This window comes from Thermobia domestica, chromosome 16, assembly GCF_964235325.1.
Source record: "Thermobia domestica chromosome 16, izTheDome1.hap1.1, whole genome shotgun sequence".
Taxonomy (NCBI): Eukaryota; Metazoa; Arthropoda; class Insecta; order Zygentoma; family Lepismatidae; genus Thermobia; species Thermobia domestica.
The window spans coordinates 86,330,922-86,352,829 of record NC_137469.1 but is presented as its reverse complement, the minus strand read 5'-3'; the positions used below and the strand labels follow the sequence as shown (position 1 = coordinate 86,352,829).

Genomic DNA, 21,908 nt, shown 5'->3' with positions numbered 1-21,908 from the left:
TCGTACGTGGAATGAAAAGTATCATATAAATCCCATAGTTTAAATCTTATGCACGTTCTCCACGGATATGACGCGCAAGCTGGAAATCCTTAGGCATGGTTGTGACCCTCTTGGCGTGAATAGCGCACAATTTGGTATCTCCAAGAAGAATACAAAATAAGTTTCACTTGCTTCCTGTAATGCCATGACAGCAGAGCTTTGAAAGCAAATATCTGTCTTGAAATATTGTGCAATTTCACGAATAAGTCGTTGGAAAGACAGCTTTCGGATAAGCAATTCTATGCTCTTCTGGTAACGAGGAATTTCTGGCAGAGCCACAACACCAGATCTGTAACGGTGGGGTTTTTCAACTTCACCGGTAAAGCAATCTTTCTTGCAGCACTCTTTCTTACAGCTTTGGTGGCAAGCTGCTTTCTATAAGCTTTAACTCCAGTAAGCAGTCGCGGACAGCCGACTAGGAGTGGTCCTCCAGCTTGGGGGTTTGGGTAGGGCTAACAACCTCATCCTATATATAAAAAAAAGCACTTGTTCAGAAATATTCACAAAAGCCTCGGACAAGGACTAATAACTTGGCACGACCTCAGCAAAAAAAAAAAAAAAAAATGGACATGAGATTTGGAACATGGAATATTAGGAGTCTTTATAGAGCAGGCGCGTTAAAATCCGTAACGAGTGAGTTAGAGAAATACAAGATGGACGTAGTAGGAGTTCAGGAAGTTAGGTGGGAAGGAAATGGATCTGAGAATTCCGGAAATTTTACGTTCTTTTACGGGGAAGGAAATAAAAATAACCAGTTAGGAACAGGGTTTTTCGTTCATAAACGTATATTACCAGCAATTAAACGGGTTGAATTTGTTACTGATAGACTTTCTTTTATTACTCTTAAGGGACGGTGGTGTGATATTATTGTTTTAAATGTACATGCCCCAACTGAACATAAGGATGACGATATAAAAGACAGTTTTTACGAAGAAGTGGAACCGATATTTGACCAACTCCCGCGATACCATATGAAAATTCTATTAGGGGATTTCAATGCGAAGGTAGGACGAGAGGATATTTTCAAACCGATTATAGGGAACGAAAGTCTGCATAAACAAAGTAATGACAACGGTGTTAGACTCGTGAACTTTCCAACATCCAAAAACCTGATCGTGAAGAGTACAAAATTCCCACATCGCGACGTTCATAAATACACTTGGACTTCACCAGACGGGAAAACACATAATCAAATTGATCACGTTTTACTAGATAGAAGAAGGCAATCTAGCATAATTGATGTCCGGTCGTTTAGAGAGGCTGATTGTGACACTGACCACTACCTGGTAGCAGCGATAATACGAGAGAGGTTATCGTTGAATAAAGGTAATATTCATTGTCCGAAAACGGAGAGATTCAATTTAAAGAAATTAGAAGAGAACCAGGTAAGAGAGAAATACCAGATTGAAGTTTCGAATAGATTCTCGGCCTTAGAAGATTCTGAGTGCACTAGTGTCGAGGATACCTGGATTGAAATTAGAGATAGCATTAAAATTTCAGCAAAAGAAAAATTGGGACACGCGGAAATACGTAGGAACAAACTATGGTTTGACCAGGAATGCATAGAACTAGCAGAGAAGAGAAAACAGGCAAAATTACGCTGGCTACAAACTCCGAATGAAATAACTACACAAAATTTCGCAGATATCAGGCGGGAAACTTCCAAAACTTTTAGAACAAAGAAACGCGATTTTCTGAAAGCTAAAATTAAGGAACTTGAAGATAATAGTAAAAATAAAAACATCCGGGACATGTATAAGGGAATCAATGAATTTAAGAAAGGCTATCAACCCCGTGCTTATATATTAAAGAAATCACACGGTACAGTTCTCACTGACACGGATAGCATCTTAAATAGATGGAAAGATTTCTTTGACGATTTGCTTAACACGCAACCAAAAACTAGTGTGCGTGGAGAAAAGGTGATACACACCGCAGAACCGTATATTCCAAAACCCAACCGAATAGAACTAGAAACCGCTATAAAGAAATTAAAGAAACACAAATCTCCGGGTGTAGATGAAATTTCGGCTGAGTTAATTTTAGCTGGAGGCGAAAAATTATGGAACAAGATACACAAACTCATTCTCCTTATCTGGAACAAGGAAGAATTGCCACAAGAGTGGAAAGAATCAATCATTGTTCCAATTCACAAGAAAGGCGACAAAACTGACTAATAATTATCGAGGCATTTCTCTTCTGTCAACATCCTATAAAATCCTTTCAAATATTCTGTTAGCAAGACTGATCCCATACGCAGATGAAATTATTGGAGATTATCAGTGCGGATTTAGACGAAATCGATCAACTATCGACCAAGTATTTACCATTCGCCAAATATTCGAAAAAAAAGTGGGAATACAATACCCCGGTACATCAACTATTTATTGATTTTAGAAAGGCGTACGACTCGGTTAGGAGAGAAACATTATACAACGTCCTTACAGAACTTGGAATACCGAGAAAGCTAATTAGATTAATTAAGATATGTTTTAATGAATCCCAAAGTAAAGTCCGGGTAGGAAAATTCTTGTCCACGAGCTTTCAAGTCGAAAATGGCCTGAAACAAGGAGATGCGTTGTCGCCATTATTATTTAACTTCGTTCTGGAATACGCTATAAGGAAAATCAAAGATAGCAACCAGGGCCTACAGTTGAACGGTATTCACCAGGTTATGGCATATGCTGATGATGTAAATTTAATAGGGGATGATAGGAGAACAATAGAAAGAAATGCAGAGATCTTATTAAACGCTTGCAGGGACATGGGTTTAGAAGTAAATGCAGAGAAAACTAAATACATGGAAGTGCGTCGGGACCGTAATACAGCAAATTATAGATGCGTTAAAATATTAAATGATACTTTTGATAAAGTGGATAGTTTCAAATATCTAGGATCAATATTAACAGAGGAAAATCATATTCACGAAGAAACTAAATGTCGACTAAAAGCAGGGAATTCGTGTTACTATTCGGTTCAAAATCTCTTGTCGTCGCGAGTTCTGTCGAGGAATTTGAAGCTTAAAATATACAAAACGATAATTATGCCTGTTGTTCTGTATGGCTGCGAAGCATGGTCACTTACTCTGAGGGAAGAACATAGACTGAAAGTATTTGAGAACAAGATCCTGAGACGAATATTTGGACCCAAGAGGAACGGGAATGGGGAATGGCGGAAACTTCATAACGAGGAACTACATAATTTATATGGTTTACCCAACATTGTTAGGTCGTCAAGTCTAGGAGGCTTAGGTGGGCGGGTCATGTAGCTAGAATGGAAGAAAGTAGAAACGCTTTCAAAGTCTTGACTGGAAGACCTAGGCGCATTTGGGAGGACAATATTAAGATGGATCTCGCAGAGATTGGAATACAAAGTAGAAACTGGATGCAGTTAGCTAAGAATAGAAGTCAGTGGAGAGCTTTTGTGAACGCGGCATTGAACCTCCGGGTTCCATAGGCCATAGAGTTAGTTAGTTAGTTAGAGTTCCTAGCTATGTGATTGGAACGTGCTACTCTCACTGTCCCGACATGTTTCACAATATTTCTTAATATAACTATTGTGAAAGAAATATTAAGAAATATTCTTCAATATTTCGTAACAATTAAAAAAAAATCGAATGCTTTCTATTTATTCCTCCGATTCACCTATTCTATATAGCAACTGTGATTTGTCCCTTATTTTAGAAGTAACTAGCAGCGTTCACCCCGCTTCGCTGCGGTCACCCCGGAACGCAATAAACTTTGTTACTTAGATAATTTTTACTTTTTCGCTTTCAAGTGATATGATAAAAACCATAGAAGATTGCAGTAAATCTTAACATTATATCGCCTGTCATTTATGTTAACCCGCCCCGCTTCGCTGCGGTCATCCCGGTGCTGGCATATTGTAAAAGTGTCTGTAAAAATAAGCAAATCAATTAAAAAATTTTAAACAGAAGATTCAAGCTATTTTCCGCTGTATATCGCCTGTCATTTATGTTAACCCGCCGAGTGACACGGTCATGCGGGTTGCATATAAATACGTTTATTTTTACCTATGATGAACTAATAACAAAGGATTTGTACGTTATGGACACTTGAATGGTCAATTATCTCAAGACACTGGTAATTAAAAATTAAAGTGATATGATAAAAACCATCTAGGGTCCAAATCCTAATAACCCCCCAAAAATGAAAGAAATTGGTTCAGCCGTATTAGCGTGATGAGCGGACAAAATTTTGTACGTTCTCTTTTATATATATAGATACTAAAAAATTTGTGTGTGTTACTAATAAAATTTGTGTGTGTTATTTATAATTTTTCCTTAATTTCTTGTAATATATTGTGGCGATATATGGTTTGTAAAAGCAGTGATTGAATGTGAAATAGATGTGTGCACACGGGATACGCTCTTCCTACTTCTAACTGATACGTACATATTCAAACAATACGAGTAGAAACGTGTCTTTCTGCTCTGTTTTGTAATACTTATTGATTAAATTGATCTCATTATTCTTGTTTGTTAAAACCGTTCTTTTTCACTATCGAGGCTGTTAGAAGACGTAGACCTACAATTTAAGGTAGATCCGAACCATCGTATTGTGTCAAAATATTTAGTGCCCTTCCACTGATAACACTGGTCGACAGTGAAAAATCTTCTTTCATGAAACAAAGTGTTCCTTATAGTTTTCGAGCTGCTGAAAACGAATCTGATCTTAATTTTGGCTCTGCACCCTCAGATTTTGAAATAATGTCAGTTATAGTTGATTTTGGTTAAAATTTTAAGGAAATCACAGGACTGTAGGTTTGAAGCCTCTCTACTCCTTTCCTAACTATCCCAGAATAACAAATGATACCTCGTTGGAAAGGGCATGGATCACACATTACAACGGTAAGCATTTATTACCCATCGCGCTCAATGTGTAGAAAAAGAAGAAAAATATTGAAAAAACTGGGAAAAACGGGTTTTTTGAAGAATGTTAGAAACGTTTGCAACACTGACAGTCAGGGTACGCAAACATAAGCTCAGTAACCCATATCCCATACATTCAGGTGTGTTATATTAAAAACTCAAAGAGATATCTCAAACACAAGGGGAGTAAAACAGTGTGAAAGTAATTTTAAAAGGAGGGGAAATTTAATATTTGGATAAATTGAAAAAGTTTGCAACACTTGCGATACTCACACATAAGCTCAGTAACGAACACCTAATACATTCAGGTAAAATACTCACAGATGTTACCTGAACAGAAGTTTAGAAAATTTTGCTAAATGAAGTTACCATGTATGTAAATTGTCAACGATTGTTTTGAAAAATTTCAGCTTTTTTTATGGCAAAAAGAAACATGGTCAGAATTTCTTGAATATTCCCTATTCCAATATCTTGAATATTCCCCATCCAATATTCCAATTTGTGAGAAAAAAGTGGCCTATTGAAGCCTGGCAACATTGTATTTTTCCTCCCTCCCAGTCACCACTCTACTGTTGCTCAGTTGTCTGAAGGTTTGAGCGTGGGGCAGGGAGTTTGTACACGTCTTCCTATCGTGTAAGTGTTTTTGTGACTGTCACAGTGCCTCGAGATTGTGTTGCCCACTCAGATAATTTTTGTTATGTCTGTGGAGAATACATAGTTAAGGCTAAGAGGGAAAAATTAATACTTTTGGCGAAGAAGGCTTACGAACTATATACTTCGACAGCAAAATTGATGAAGATATGCAGTGGGTACTTAGTACAGTATGTAATAAGTGTGCTTGGCATTTCCGGTCGTGGTTGAATAAAAAACGTCAAGGTAAAATGTCATTTGGTGCTCCGAAGATATGGCGTGAGCCAGCCGACCGCGTAAGTAACTGCTACTTATGTGCTGTATACATTCAAGGCATGAAAGGGAAGGCCAAAAAAAAATCCTGACAATATTTCGATTGCAATAAGACCTGTCGAACATGGTGATAATGTTCCAATTCCTGTACCTCCAGCAACATGGTCTCTGGAAGAGAAGAAAACAAACGTAGCTTCATCAGAATCGGAGAGCTCAGAGTCAGATTTTGAATTTGAAGAGAGAAACAAATTTTGTAACACAAAGTGATTTAAATGACCTTGTTCGAGATTTGAAACTAACCTAGTGGCAGGCTGAAATTCTTGCATCCAGACTTAAACAATGGAATTTACTTGACGTAAGTGCCACCGTTTGTTCATACAGGAAACGACATGCACCATTCAGAGTTTTTTTTTCAACAGGAAGATACACTTTGTTTTTGTTCTGTTTGCTGCTCTTGGTACGACACATGTGGCACGGTATTGGAGACTTTTTATAGACTCCTCAAAGAGCAGTCTTAAGGCAGTTTTAATACATAATGGCAATATCCTCCCAACTGTACCAATTGCTTATGATACACAGGTGAAAGAAACGTATGACATAATGAAACTTATGTTAGAAAAAGTTCAGTACAATGTTCTTAAGTAGCACATTGTTGCCGATTTCAAAGTTATAGCATACTTACAGGACTACATAATGGATACACAAAACATTGCTGTTCCTTACGCGAATGGGACTCTCGTGCCCGAGATAGTTCCTACAAGAGGAAAGAATGATCACGACGCAGTACAATGCAGGTAGGTGTTAAGAATGTTGCAACCAATCTCTAGTTAAATCTGAAGACATATATCTCCCTCCTCTCCATATAAAATTTGGCCTATGAAATCTTTTGTGGTTGGAATTTACAAGAGTGGAGCTGGATTTTAGTATTTGACACTAAGTTTCCGAATCTCAGCGCTAACAAAGTGAAGGCTGGTGTGTTTGTCCACACCCAGATAAGAGATCTAATGCGGAACCATAACTTTGATGCAGCGCTTAGCCCTCTTGAGCTACAGTGTTGGGTATCATTCAAGAGTTTGTGTTCCGGTTTCTTAGGCAAGACAAAGCATAGGAACTACAAAAACACTCGTGGACAACTTTTTGAATAATTACGGAAAGCATGCATACAACATGTCACTGAGAATTCACTTTCTACACAGTCGTCTACGCTTCTTTCCACCGAAGTCTAAATGACTGTGCGACGTAAGTGATGAGCATGGCGAAAAGTTTCACCAAACAATAGCAGCAATGGAAAGACGTTACCAAAGTGGATGGAAACCGAATATGCTTGCGGACTATTGTTGGGGATTGGTTGGGGACACCGAAGACACCCACAGGAAGAAGATCAAACGCAAAACAATGTACTAGATGAATCTTACGTAGTGTTCTTTGGTCACATATATATTTCTGTATCACAATGGGAATATTCATATTGTACATATATTTCTTTGTTTACTCGAGTTAAAGAATTTTTTCTCGCCTAGTAAACAGCAATCTCTATGACTCTTTTAATATAATGAATGTATTGGATGTGTGTTACTGAGCTTATGTGTGAGTATCGCAAGTGTAAGTGTTGCAAACTTTTTTTTCAATTTCTCCAAATATTAAATTTTCCCTCGTTTAAATTACTTTCACACTGTTTCACTCCCCTTGTACTTGAGATATCTCTTTGAGTTTTTAATATAACACACCTGAATGTATGGGATATGGGTTACTGAGCTTATGTTTGCGTACCGTGACTGTCAGTGTTGCAAACTTCTCTAAATTTCTTCAAAAACCCCGTTTTCCCAGCTTTTTCAATATTTTTCTTCTTCTACTACTGCACATTGAGCGCGATGGGTAATAAATGCTTACCATTGTAATGTGTGTTCCATGCCCTTTCCAACGAGGTATCATTTGTTATTCTGGGATAGTTAGGAAAGGAGTAGAGAGGCTTCAAACCTACAGTTCTGCGATTTCCTTAAAATTTTAACCAAAATCTACTATAACTAACATTATTTCAAAATCTGAGGGTGTAGAGCCTAAATTAAGATCAGATTCGTTTTCAGCCGCTCGAAAACTATAAAGAACATCTGCTTTCATGCAGAAAAATTTTTTGAAGTTAAATTTTGTCGAACAGTTTAATAGAACCCTGGTCCGCATATACCAAAATACAAGAGCTAGCCACTAGGACAGCGGAAATGGTTAAATTCTGTTATTTCTCTCTCAGAGTTTTCTCGTATATGGGACCAAATAATTTTGGATCAGCGCTACTAATAAATGATTTCTCTCTCTCTCTCTCTCTCTCTCTCTCTCTCTCTCTCTCTCTCTCTCTCATCTTACCTTAACCTAGGGTTTAGTGACTTCCAGTGCCTATAAAGACTGTCACATTACCAACAACGGTTTTGGTGGGGGACGGAAAAATCATACTGTAAACGAGTAAACAAATAAAACAAATTAATGCATATATTTTAACTAAGCAAGTATTAATTTTACTGATTCACGGGCTGCTTTGGAATCAAACGTGAAGATGTAAATTTGCTAATGAGATGTATTATAACTCATCATGTTGAAGAAATAACAAATAATCTACAAATATTAATACAATGATAGTAACAATAATCTAGAATCTATACGTATACGTGCTCGAGCATATCCTTATTAACTTTTGATTCTTTGTTTTCTTTTAACTTAATCGTTGTTTTGATGGCCTATAATTAAATGATTTTTCCACTTACGATGAAAGTCGAACCGTGTGACATAAGACTTGAATATGGGTAGATGGCATTTCACACTCACGCACTTTACAACTTAATACTGTGTGTGTACTAGGAGGAGGAGAAGGATAAAGAGAAAAAGAGAAGTTTACAAAAAAATTCAATGAGCTACCGTTTCCCACTCTCACTTTTGTCCCCACCTCTCGCTTTTGCCTTACTCCTATCTTCTGTTTTTATTTTTCATTCTTTCAGGTTTCTCTCGCGTTATCCACTATGACCTTCTATTACAGTTACTGTTCATGCAACTCACACAACCAATCCCCATCTTCTCTACTACTAGTATATTGCAAGGATACCCACATCACAACAGACGCACGTGTCAACTCAACACGTGCTATTATTTATAAACAACATAGCAGACAGCAAGACGTATGGCAAGATAGCCCCCCCACTTTAGAAAATTGAAACAATGACTAGGTCATTCGTTTGTACCGTTTGTACCGAAAATATTTTCGTTTGTACCATTTTCCCTATAGGGTTACTTGAGAGGTCGACTGGGGGGGCTATCTTGGCGCCAAGATAGCCCCCCCGTATCACAGCACAAAAAATTGGAATACACCATTCGAAAGCAAATCGTTTGTACCGTTTGTACCGAAAAAAGTTTTGTTTGTACCCTGATAGTTTTCGAAAAACAGGGGATGACACTTCGGGGGGCTATCTTGGCGCCAAGATAGCCCCCCCGTATCACAGCACAAAAAAATTGGAATACACCATTCGAAAGCAAATCGTTTGTACCGTTTGTACCGAAAAAAGTTTTGTTTGTACCCTGATAGTTTACGAAAAACAGGGGATGACATTTGGAGGGCTATCTTGACGCCAAGATAGCCTCCCCATATCACAGCACAAAAAATTGGAATACACCATTCGAAAGCAAATCGTTTGGACCGTTTGTACCGAAAAAAGTTTTATTTGTACCCTGATGGTTTTCGAGAAACAGGGGATGATATTTTGGGCGGGGGGCTATCTTGGCGCCAAGATAGCTCCCCCGTATCACAGCACAATAAATTGGAATACACCATTCGAAAGCAAATCGTTTGTACCGTTTGTACCGAAAAAAGTTTTGCTTGTACCCTGATAGTTTTCGAAAAACAGGGGATGACATTTGGGGGGGGGGCTATCTTGGCGCCAAGATAGCCCCGCCGTATCACAGCACAAAAAATTGGAATACACCATTCAAAAGCAAATCGTTTGTACCGTTTGTACCGAAACAAGTTTTGTTTGTACCGTGACAGTTTTCGAGAAACGGGATGAAATTTAGGGGCTATCTTGTACGCAAGATAGGCCCCCTAATGTGTACTTTTTCCAAGTCCATTAATAAGTATTATATGTTTATCCATGTGAATTGATATGTATTTAGAATTCTGGTTGTGCATATCAAAATAAAAAAATGAATTTTTCAGTAATAACTCAACGTTAGAATTGAATCGGCGAGTGGGAAAACAGTGTGATTCCAAAATAAACCATTTTGAAGTAAAGGCAAAAATAACACTAAAGATGTAGAACTACAAGTTGTAATGAAGAGCAGAGCAATTTGCAAGACCTTGCACGTTATAACAGAATGCTATAATGTCGACTGTACATTCGCGGCATTAACAAAAGAAAGTTATTTTTTCAAATATCTCAAAATGCGTTTTGTGGACTAGTAGTGGTTTTCCACTCACCGATTCAATTAAATTCTCTCTATTTCTGCCCTTTTCCTTAAGTAAATACGTGTTATTCAGCAATGGCCTATTTGCTTTCGTCTATTGTCTATGAAAGCGGCAAACTTCTCGAGCCGTTAATGTGACAGATATAAACAGATAATTTTTTCAGCTGGTGTAAAGCTGAAACGTGGAAGGACGCAGTTTAGGTGAGCAAACATTTCATCTTTTAGTTTTCTTTGTTTAAGATTATTTCTGTAAATCCAGTTTCTTTCTGAATTTGTACACACTTTATTATTCTTTTTACGGTATTTATTTACGGAAAAGGGCACAAATAGAGAAAATTTAATTGAATCGTTGAGCGGAAAAACACTACTAGTCCACAAAACGCATTTTGAGATATTTGAAGAAAGAACTTGTGTTTGTTAATGCCACAAATGTACAGTCGACATTATAGCATTCTGCTATAACGTGCGAGGTCTTCCAAATTGTACTGCTCTTCATTACAACTTGTAGTTCTACGTCTTTAGTGTTATTTTCGCCTTTAACTCAAAATGGCTTATTTTGAACTCACACTGTTTTCCCACTCGCCGATTTAATTTTAACGTTGTGTTATTCCCAACAAGTCTTTTTTTTTATTTGGATATGTACAACAAGATTTCTAAATACACATAAATTCACATGAATAGACACATAATTCTTATTAATGGGCACGGAAAAAGTATATATTAGGGGGCCTATCTTGCGTACAAGGTAGCCTCCCAAATGCCATCCACTCTTTCTTGAAAATTATCAGAGTATAAAGAAAACATTTTTCGGTACAAACGGCACAAACGATTTGCTTTCGAATGGCATATTCCAATTTTTTGTGCCGTGATACGGGGGGCTATCTTGGCGCCAAGATAGCCCCCCCAGTTGACCTCTCAAGTAACCCTATAAGGAAAATGGTACAAACGAAACTATTTTCGGTACAAACGGTACAAACGTAGTACAAACGAATGACCTAGTCATTGTTTCAATTTTCTAAATTGGGAGGGGGGCTATCTTGCCATATGTGACAGCAAGCCAACGCAGAGGAACACCAAGGAACGCCGAAAGCAGACGGACCTCACGGAAGGACCCGAGGAGGACAAATAAAAGGAGGAACACCGAGGGACCCAGCATCAGTCGACCAACTGATCGCCTAACCTTTACCTTTCTATGTCGCTGTGAACTAGGAGCACCTCTTCCTTACCCTATGTCGCACTGGGCTAGAGATCCATCTTAAACTTATAATCCAAGCCTAACCTACAACCTGCCAAAGTGTTCTGGAAACTGCCATAAGTGGAAGGGGCACCAGGCAAAACATTTTGTATTCCTTCACTTGGTCATTGAGGAAGAGACATTGAATTAGAGACACTTGTATTTATTATATTATATTTTGTAATAAAACTTGGTGAAGGGGAAAAGACACCCGGTCTATCATTTGACTCTACCAAACATTACAATATTATTTGTTATTTACCTGGTCTTGTAATAATTCTATCATCCACTGAAGTACGAGACGAAAGGCCCTTTTTACACTTGCGAACTATGGTATGCAAAAGTGTGGGAAGTCTTATTTTTACGACCTATGTCCATCAATTTGTCCGTTTATAGATAAACAAAGAGCAAAAACAGTAAACAATAGGTAAAGTTGTTCTTGATATGAATTGAGTGTTTCAATAAGAGATAATCTCTGAGTCATTATAAGTCTCTACTGAAACCGGAAGTGTTAGTACATTTCTACCAGTTCCGATTTCAATATTCAACCCTATAAATCAATGGTATTTTTATGTGGATTCAGCATTACGAAAGCAAGTTCTTTGTCTGTCCTTATCGCTCTACGAAAACTGGAAACGGTAGAAATTTATTACCACATTTGCCTTCAATATTAATTTCCACAGAGCAAAAAGATACTAGATGGCAAGATTCCTTTCATTAAAGCTAAATGTACAATGTTCCAAAAGTAGGTTTTATCTCGGTCCTTGTCCATTTCTTAGCAATTAATCCATATTTAACCGATTTCGATCTTGTAGTCCCATAAAATTCAAGAGACAACGAAAAACGTTCTGTTGATGGGTTCAGTGTTCCAGAAATATTTTACCTCGATCTTACCCCTCTACGTAAACCGGGTCTGTTAGATTTTTCTTTCCTGGTTTCTATATTGTAGTGGTTCCAAGCATTATTTAGCTGGTGCCCTATTTCGTGAACCACGCATACTTCTCGTCATCCTTCTTCAATCCTATTCCCCTTTCCTTCTTGCTGCTCGTTGGTCTTACCTCTCTTTCGATTTCAGATGGAGGATTCAGTTCTGAAATCAATAATAATAATAATAATAATAATAATAATAATAATAATAGTTCTCACCAATTTAAGTTTATTTCCAGGAAAACTTCTGCATACCACTTCACTCTAGTATTGTATTTTACTAGCTTTGTTCTGAATGGAACAACAGTTCTTACTCATTTATTTTGTATTTGTGCGGTATTTAACGCCTATTTGTTAGAACATTTCTAATACAGCATCTGTAATTACGAATGTAGTCACATTCATCGCTCGCACTCTCCTTGCTTCTTCTAATTAACTTCTTCGTAGTAACTTCTAATCAGTATCTTGAGCCCCCAGATTCGAAATCACTGCTATATTGGATCCTACACAACAAAAACGCAGGAGATAACGAGAAATCATTTGTGATATAGATTCCGAGTCTCAAGAATATATTTCCTCTCTGTTGTTCTTCTTCTATATAAATCGAAAGTGATACTTTATGATTTAGATATTGGATTCTCATAGTTTGGAAATCTAAAATAGTTTGACAAGACAAAACGAACAAATCGGAACAAGTCATTGCCACCACGATGGTAACATACATGGTGTTCCAGCCTGACGCCCATGTGTTGTTCAGTGTGGTTCGATGTCAGTTGTCGAGGCACCCATCGTGCTGTCACTTTCCGGTAGCTAAGCATGTCATGGATGATCTTGCGAGTTCGCGCGTGTCCGACCCAGGATCCTCCGCTACTTCATCCGATGGTGATACGCCGGTTTGCTTTAATCATGCCATCCACCATCTTGACACTTTCGTCTGTAGTGGCTGTGCACGTCCTTCCAGATCTCGGTGTGTCCAGTACTTGCTGGCGACTCTCACTGAAATGGCGACACCATCGTCGCACAATTTGTCTCGATATCACATGAGGGCCATAGACTTCCCTAAGCGGTTATGAATTCTGCTCCCGATACGCCACATGCCCATTCACAGCAAACTACCGCTCGCACTTCCACCTTTGACCACGATGTCAAAACGCGCCTTCTCTCCACAGTTACCAGGCTAAAGCATTGCTTCGCGCAGGCGCTGCGATGGCGCGAACTGCAGGAAAGCGTGAAACCGCTGCCTTGTTTCCCCTCATTGCTGTTCGTTTTCCTCGGGGAAACGAGAGGCGAAACTTATTTTCGGAATCCCCTCGTATATATATCTCGTAAGTCTCGTTGCTAAAAGGGGCGCTGAGCTCGAATCAAACTGAAATAATTACAGCACCTTTCCTATCTTGGGCAGCGTTTTTCCGCTGATGAATGTTATGTGAATCAATAGCAGCTTTAACGACACGGAAATCTTCACTTGTTGGTTTTCTCCACCTTCCTCCGCAAAAACAATTACGTCTGCTAATAGCAATGTTGCCTCACTTGGTACAATTGTACCAAATTCAGCCCTTTTTGTCATTCATCGGCTCGTTGGAACCATGCTGGCATTTTCAACCCCTTTCTTGCAAAATTTGGTACAATTCTACCCAATTCAGCACCATTTAAACAAATCCTTGTCACATTTTCAAATACTTGTTACATTTTTTACAAGTGTCGGTTTACTTACCTTATATTCTTCTTACAGTCAATTATCCTTTTCCGGTCGTGAAATAACCGAAAATAAGGTGCAATAATTTATATTTTAATATTTTATTATAACGTACTGTTTACACACGAACTCGGAGATGATTGATTTGTTCCTCGTTTCATATATTCTTTCATATATGACCATAATACCGTTTTGGTTTTTGGTCACTTTGAAATAGAGGCGCGTTTAATTTCCTTACAATACATACCGAAAATGAAAACTACTTTCCCTTTTAATTTGCGACCTCTGTTATACTTCCTACGTGCGAGAAAACGCCTACTACTGCCTCCTATTAGGATGTTTTTGAATTTTTTTAAAAAAAAGAACACTTTTTTGATTTGGACTCTTGGAAGAGGAGGGGGGAGTGTTCTAGAACTTCACCTCTTTTAGTTTCGTGTTATAGAGCCATGTATTACACTGGTATAAAAAAAATGAAATCAACCCTTTTTGCTTCAATTTGGTACTATTTTTCAGCCCACTCCAGAGCTAGGACTGTGGCAACACTAGCTAATAGTACACTTACAATAATGCGTTAGAAATACTGTTTTTATTCTCATTTGAGTTGGATTCAGTTAGCCATTTGCAGTATAAAAATAAACATGCATCACTATTTGAGATCTAAACGCTAATTAGTTGTTAAATATGAGCTATTTGGAAGGGGAAAAAAGGACTCTATGACTTGCATAAGTAAAACAATATTGTTATTACGTGACTTCCGTTGATCAAACAATTGAATTTGGTTTCGCTACACTGTAAAAAAAATCAGGAAGGGGAACGTTTTTGCAAAGAAAAGTTTAGGTTTCCGGATAAATTAACAGAACGTTCTCCATTTTAACAAAAATAAGACATTTTCCGTAAGAAATCAGAAAGGATTCGGTGTGTTCAGAAATAAGAGGATCATTTTATCATCGGAAACAAGTTTTCTTTATTTTTAAGGAATTTTCTCATACATTTCCCATAATCTGATGTTACTTTTCCTTTATTTCACGGTAAACTAGCTTTACCAGGCTACTCGGAAACTTTTCGGTGATGCATCATGGGAGTAATACCAGCCATGTTTGTTTAATGAGTAGTGCTATTATGTTGCGCCTTTTATGCTGCGCTTTATGTTACGCCATTCCTCTAGAAAAGTACACTGACTTTTTATAGTGTCAACAGGAAAATTAATGAATTCAAGAAAATATTTATTTCATAACAGGATAAAGTAACCTTTTATATTATCAAAAGACAGATTTTTGACAGTATCTGTTTCGTAAAAAGCTACACTGACCTTTTATAGAATCAAAAAGAGAGACCTATTATGAAAATGTTTCTCTCATAAAAAGGAAAGTGCAGGAACTTTTTATTGTATTGAAAAAGAAAATTCTTGACATCAATAAAATATTTCTCTAATAGAAAGATAGATTAAATTGACTTTCAATAGTATCATTTCACAATACTAAAGAGAAGATTATTCAAGTCAAGAAAACACTACTCCCATAGAATGATACACTGACTTTTTATAGTATCAGTAAAGCAGATTTTTGTCATTAAAAATTATTTATCCATTGGAAAAGTATATTGGCTTTCTCTAAAGTACCAGAAAGGCATATTCTTGACATCAAAAAAATATTTCTCCGATGAAATAGTTCACTGACGTTTTAAAGTATCAGAAAGGCATATTCTTGACATCAAGAAAATATTTCTCTGATGAAATAGTTCACTGACGTTTTAAAGTATCAGAAAGGCATATTCTTGACATCAAGAAAATATTTCTCTGATGAAATAGTTCACTGACGTTTTAAAGTATCAGAAAGGCATATTCTTGACATCAAGAAAATATTTCTCCGATGAAATAGTTCACTGACGTTTTAAAGTATCAGAAAGGCATATTCTTGACATCAAGAAAATATTTCTCTGGTGAAATAGTTCACTGACGTTTTAAAGTATCAGAAAGGCATATTCTTGACATCAAGAAAATATTTCTCCGATGAAATAGTTCACTGACGTTTTAAAGTATCAGAAAGGCATATTCTTGACATCAAGAAAATATTTATCCGATGAAAAAGTTCACTTACGTTTAAAGCATCAGAAAGGCATATTCTTGACATCAAAAATATTTCTTCGCTAAAAAAGGTGCATTGACTTTTAATGAAGTATCAGAAAGCCAAATTCTTGACATCAAGAAAATATTTCTCCGATGAAATAGTTCACTGGCGTTTTAAAGTATCAGAAAGGCATATTCTTGACATCAAGAAAACATTTCTCTGATGAAATAGTTCACTGACGTTTTAAAGTATCAGAAAGGCATATTCTTGACATCAAGAAAATATTTCTCTGATGAAATAGTTCACTGACGTTTTAAAGTATCAGAAAGGCATATTCTTGACATCAAGAAAATATTTCTCCGATGAAATAGTTCACTGACGTTTTAAAGTATCAGAAAGGCATATTCTTAACATCAAGAAAATATTTATCCGATGAAAAAGTTCACTTACGTTTAAAGCATCAGAAAGGCATATTCTTGACATCAAAAATATTTCTTCGCTAAAAAAGGTGCATTGACTTTTAATGAAGTATCAGAAAGCCAAATTCTAGACATCAAGAAAATATTTCTCCGATGAAATAGTTCACTGGCGTTTTAAAGTATCAGAAAGGCATATTCTTGACATCAAGAAAATATTTATCCGATGAAAAAGTTCACTTACGTTTAAAGCATCAGAAAGGCATATTCTTGACATCAAAAATATTTCTTCGCTAAAAAAGGTGCATTGACTTTTAATGAAGTATCAGAAAGCCAAATTCTTGACATCAAGAAAATATTTCTCCGATGAAATAGTTCACTGACGTTTTAAAGTATCAGAAAGGCATATTCTTGACATCAAGAAAATATTTCTCTGATGAAATAGTTCACTGACGTTTTAAAGTATCAGAAAGGCATATTCTTGACATCAAGAAAATATTTCTCCGATGAAATAGTTCACTGACGTTTTAAAGTATCAGAAAGGCATATTCTTGACATCAAGAAAATATTTCTCTGATGAAATAGTTCACTGACGTTTTAAAGTTGTAATGACTTACATGTTTATTCGAAAAAAAAAATCCTGTTACGATTAGTGGAAAACTAGTAGCGCCATTAGCGGCGTTATGATGAACTATCCTGTACATGATTTGGTGTATAACAGGCAAGCGTCATAATGAAGCTATATTTCAAACTGGGAACATCAGACTTTGATAATGGATTACGTCGATTTACTGTACTAGTTCATGGTTACCTTCGGGTTTACGTTTGTGATATGGAATGGAAGTCAAATTTATAAAACACAATATAAGCATAAAAGTTAAGTGTATGGTTTTTTGGTGTATTCAACTCATGTGTAGTTCATCCTAGTTCCATATGGTATACGTTTCTTAAAAGTTATAGTTATGTGTTAAAAAATTAAAAGATGTGATATTTAAATTAAAATCTTTGGTGTTGTTAAGTGGGAAGCAAGTAAGTTGGCACAGTTTTCATATATTACGTATTTATTTATTCTGCAGTATTGGTAAGTTGTAAAATTTACATATTATATCGCTATTGTTTAAAATATTTAATTTGTAAGATAATAGGGACCAATTTGCAAATATTTTTTTTTTAAGTGAGATGTAGTAACCAGCCCTTCAGGCTTTTTGTAAGGTCCTATTTGAAGAAGTTAACATCAAAGTTATTGTTGGATCTACTCAATTTTGATATTTAACCATATAAATTGTTATTAAATCACATGGATATAGTTTTTCTTTTTCCCTAATTAGAATCCACTGTGTTTTTTTTTTAGATTTATAGATATATTTATGTATAATAATCCATTCACTTTGCAGTCTCTACAAGAGAACGGAATTTATCGTATTTGCGATAGTTTATGGGGATTGGTTAACCCAGTTAGAATATATATATTCCTTTTTGATAGATCCATACCTGCCTTTATTATTAATTATATAATATGAAGGGAGTTTTAAACACTCTCTTTCCCAGGAACGATACCGAAGTCTGAGCTTATATCGGGTAGTAGGTACGTTACATAAAAATATAGCTTCATTATCTTTCTATACTGCTTACATTTTTGCAGTTAGAAGCAGGTTGGGTTTTATGAGGTACATTATATGGAATTTGATACTATTATATGGACTTTGCAGTAGTGGAAGGAAAAGTATAGAAATACCTTACCGATTGGCAGTAATTAATTATTATTTTGTTGAAAGAATAAGAAAGAGACTAGCTCAACATTCGGTTGCAGTTTTCATTTTCAGCAGTGTGTATGACTGCCGTATATAACATCCATATTAATATAGCTGTATTTTGTATACATTATCAAGATTTATATGTGGGTGGTTAAGATTATATGTTTATTGTTAGTTATGGCCCATTCTCAGTTGAATTTAAATAATTTCGATAATGGTGATCATGGATTGTTTGTCGATAGAACAGACGATGTTTGGGATTTAGCATTTCTGCAGGAAAGCACCTCGTTTGTAGAAAGAGGGGTGGGGAGAAGTACTGCGATGAGCGACAGCCCGCAGGTGTTAGCTGGTACGACTCAGCGGGCGATGACCCAGGAAACAGCTGGTGGTGATATACTGTTTGCGGTAGGTCAGGAAAATGAGCAAAGCAGGTGCTTGTTAGAAAATGTTAGTTCTGGTAGTCTATTGAAAAGGAACTCAGGCGTTGAAAATAAACAAAATAAAGAATTTTCAAGTCATAATACTAGTAACCCGTTCGTTCCTTTTTGCACTTCTTTTTCTAAACTGACCGTAGATGCAGCGAAGTGTAGTTTTCAGGAATATATAAATAAAATTCCAGAATGTGATGCAACAGAGCACCACAAATTGTTTTTGTTTGCTATTGAGGTTCATAAGATAATAAAACTGAACTTATTTCCGGTTGAGTCTGTATTAATAGCAGCATTAGGAAAAACTAGTAATTGTTTGCATCAGGAATTAATGAATATTTTCTGTATTACTCATGATTGGATTGAGATATGTGGTCAGCTATTTGAGAGGTTTATATCCCCTTTGGCAAAAAGGCAATTAATCCATAGTTATGTGGATAGGTTACAATCACCTACAGAGTTGACCTCTATATATATTAACAGTATAGTAGATAGTTATACTATATGTATGGGTATACGTAATGATAGAGACATACTTGAGTATGTATGGAAAGGGATTAAACCGGAAATACAACACGAACTATTCCGTTATTCAAAACCTACAACTTTATATGAACTAATAAGTGAAGTGCAGCGTTATGAATTATATCAAAAGAATGTTGAGGTTTACCAGGCGATCACTAGAAAGGAACAGATTCCTGAGAAAAAACCTATCCAATGTTATTCCTGCGGTGGAAGACATAGGGAAAAAGACTGTTATTTACGTAGGCGGTTAAAACAACAACAAGACTTGACTACCTCGAGGAGAAAGGTGCAGTGGTTAGGTACAAGTACTTTAAAGGGAGAAAAAGATAGTAAACTGACTGGACAATTGAATGATCTTTTGAATGTTAGTGCTTCAGGGTCAACATTAAATAAACTTAATAATGCGACTACCAAACCGAGGGATAGTTCCGATAAATTGGTAGCAGTGTTTATAAAGGGATACGTCTTGGGGAATGACTATGTTGGAGGAATTGATACTTGTGCGTCGGTTTCGATTATAAATCGTGGAAAGTTTTTGGATTGGAATACTAAATTGAAAGTGCCTGTTAAAGTGATGAATGAAAAGTTTACAGGGACAGGTGTTAATAGACAAACAATAACATTGACTCAATATGTGATTATTCCAATACGTTTTCGCTCTAAAGTTTATAGACTTAAATTCTTTTTGATGGACCAGTTAGAGCCCACTTTTATAATTGGAATTCAGCAATTAAAGTATATGCGTGCATTTATAGACTTAGTCGAGAACAAATTAGTTCTGGCAAGTGAGAAAGTGGTCATTCCCATAAGTTATTATCCTAATAGTGACTTTAAAGAATTAAATGATTCTGCCGTAAAATTTTTATTCCGTAGCTTTTCGAGTCATACGGACAATTTAAAGTCTTCTATAGCAGACCGAGGGGATAAGGTACAAGGAACAAGGGAGCAGACCAGCAGTGTTGCCAACCATAAGGAATGTCCTAGGGAATATTATTTGTTTCAAGTTGCGGAAGGAAAAGAGCCATCCAATCATATATTGGTTGATCCACTGCTAGCTGAAGATGATCCCTCATTGGAAAGGTATGTTGTTGGTCTCCCTAATAGATTTCCTAGTGTGTTTAAAGATAAAATAGGTGAAATTAAAGGTTATCAATATGAAATTAAGGTGAACAATGAGGATCCTATAAGGAAGAAAGCTTATCCTATGAGTAGATGCGATCAAAAACAACTTGATTCCATTTTGGATGATTGGTTAAAACAGGGAATAATTCAAAAGAGTAATAGTAATTGGTCTTTCCCATGTTTTTTAGTGAAAGGAAGGTCTGGAGAAAAACGTCTTGTTATTAATTATCAATGTCTTAATCGGAGATTATATTTAAATCCGCAGTTTACCCCCCGTATAGAGGATGTATTAGCTAACGTATCTGGTGGGAAAGTATTTTCCGCTATTGATATTAAAAAAGCGTATCTACATTTACGATTATCAGAAGATTCGTATAAATATACAGCGTTTATGACTCACCGAGGTCTGATGGAATTTAAATTTTTACCTTTTGGTTTATCTTCTGGTAGTTTTATGTTGTCCAAGGTATTAACTGACATTTTATATCCTTTAAAAAATGAAGGTCTTGAATGGTTCTACGATGATGTAATATTATTCACTCCCGATGTTGAGAGTCATAAGAAACTATTAGATAAGGTCTTAAATAAATTTAAAGAGTATGGTATAACAATTTCTTTGAATAAATCAAAATTCTTCCAGAGAAAAATATCTTATCTGGGATATATTTTAGAGAACGGGAATATGTCACTGGATCCTTCCAGGGTTGAAGTAATTAGAAAGTTACCAGCTCCGCGTAATAGAAGGGGATTAATTAGCCTTCTTTGTTTTCTACAATACCATGCTAAATTTATTCCTCATTTTCAAGAAGTAGTAGAACCATTAAATAGAATGAGGTCTCCTAAAGTACAATTTAGGTGGGGTGATGAAGAACAGAGAGCGTTAGATCAAGTTAAGGAGTTATTTGAGACTCATGTAATTCTGAAATTACCAGATTTAAATGCTAAGTTTTTCGTCAGTTCGGATGCAACACTCAAAAGTTTGGGCGGAACGATACAACAATATGATGAGAATAATATCTTAAGACCTGTTGGGTTTTATTCTAGACGTTTAAAACATTATGATTTAAATAAACCAATCTATCTGTTGGAACTTATGGCAGCTGTTGAGACTATTGAACGCTTTAGTACCTATTTACACTCAAAGTTCGAACTGAGAGTAGATAATTTAGGGTTAATGTATGCCATAAGAAATATTAAGCGCATTAAGAAATATGGCAGTTTATTGTATCGATTGTTTTCATTCGATTTTGATGTCAAACATGTATCATCTAATTTAAATATTTCTTCAGATTACCTATCAAGGGTCCATGATCGAGAAATGTTCGAACCTATGGAGATAGATCAAACATATGATCATGAGGTAAAGAATTTGTTGTTAGTCAATATGTGGAACATGCCATATGCTTGTATGTCAATTAAAGAACACCAAAGAAAAGATGTAGAATTGATGAATATAATCGATAGGTT

At 36.2% G+C, this 21,908-nt stretch overlaps 1 pseudogene; it reads right to left on the bottom strand.

Moving 5' to 3' along the window:
• Positions 1-46: 46 nt before the first annotated feature.
• LOC145672528 (histone H3-like) lies at positions 47-8,890 on the bottom strand (annotated as a pseudogene).
• Between the last annotated feature and the right edge of the window lie 13,018 nt (positions 8,891-21,908).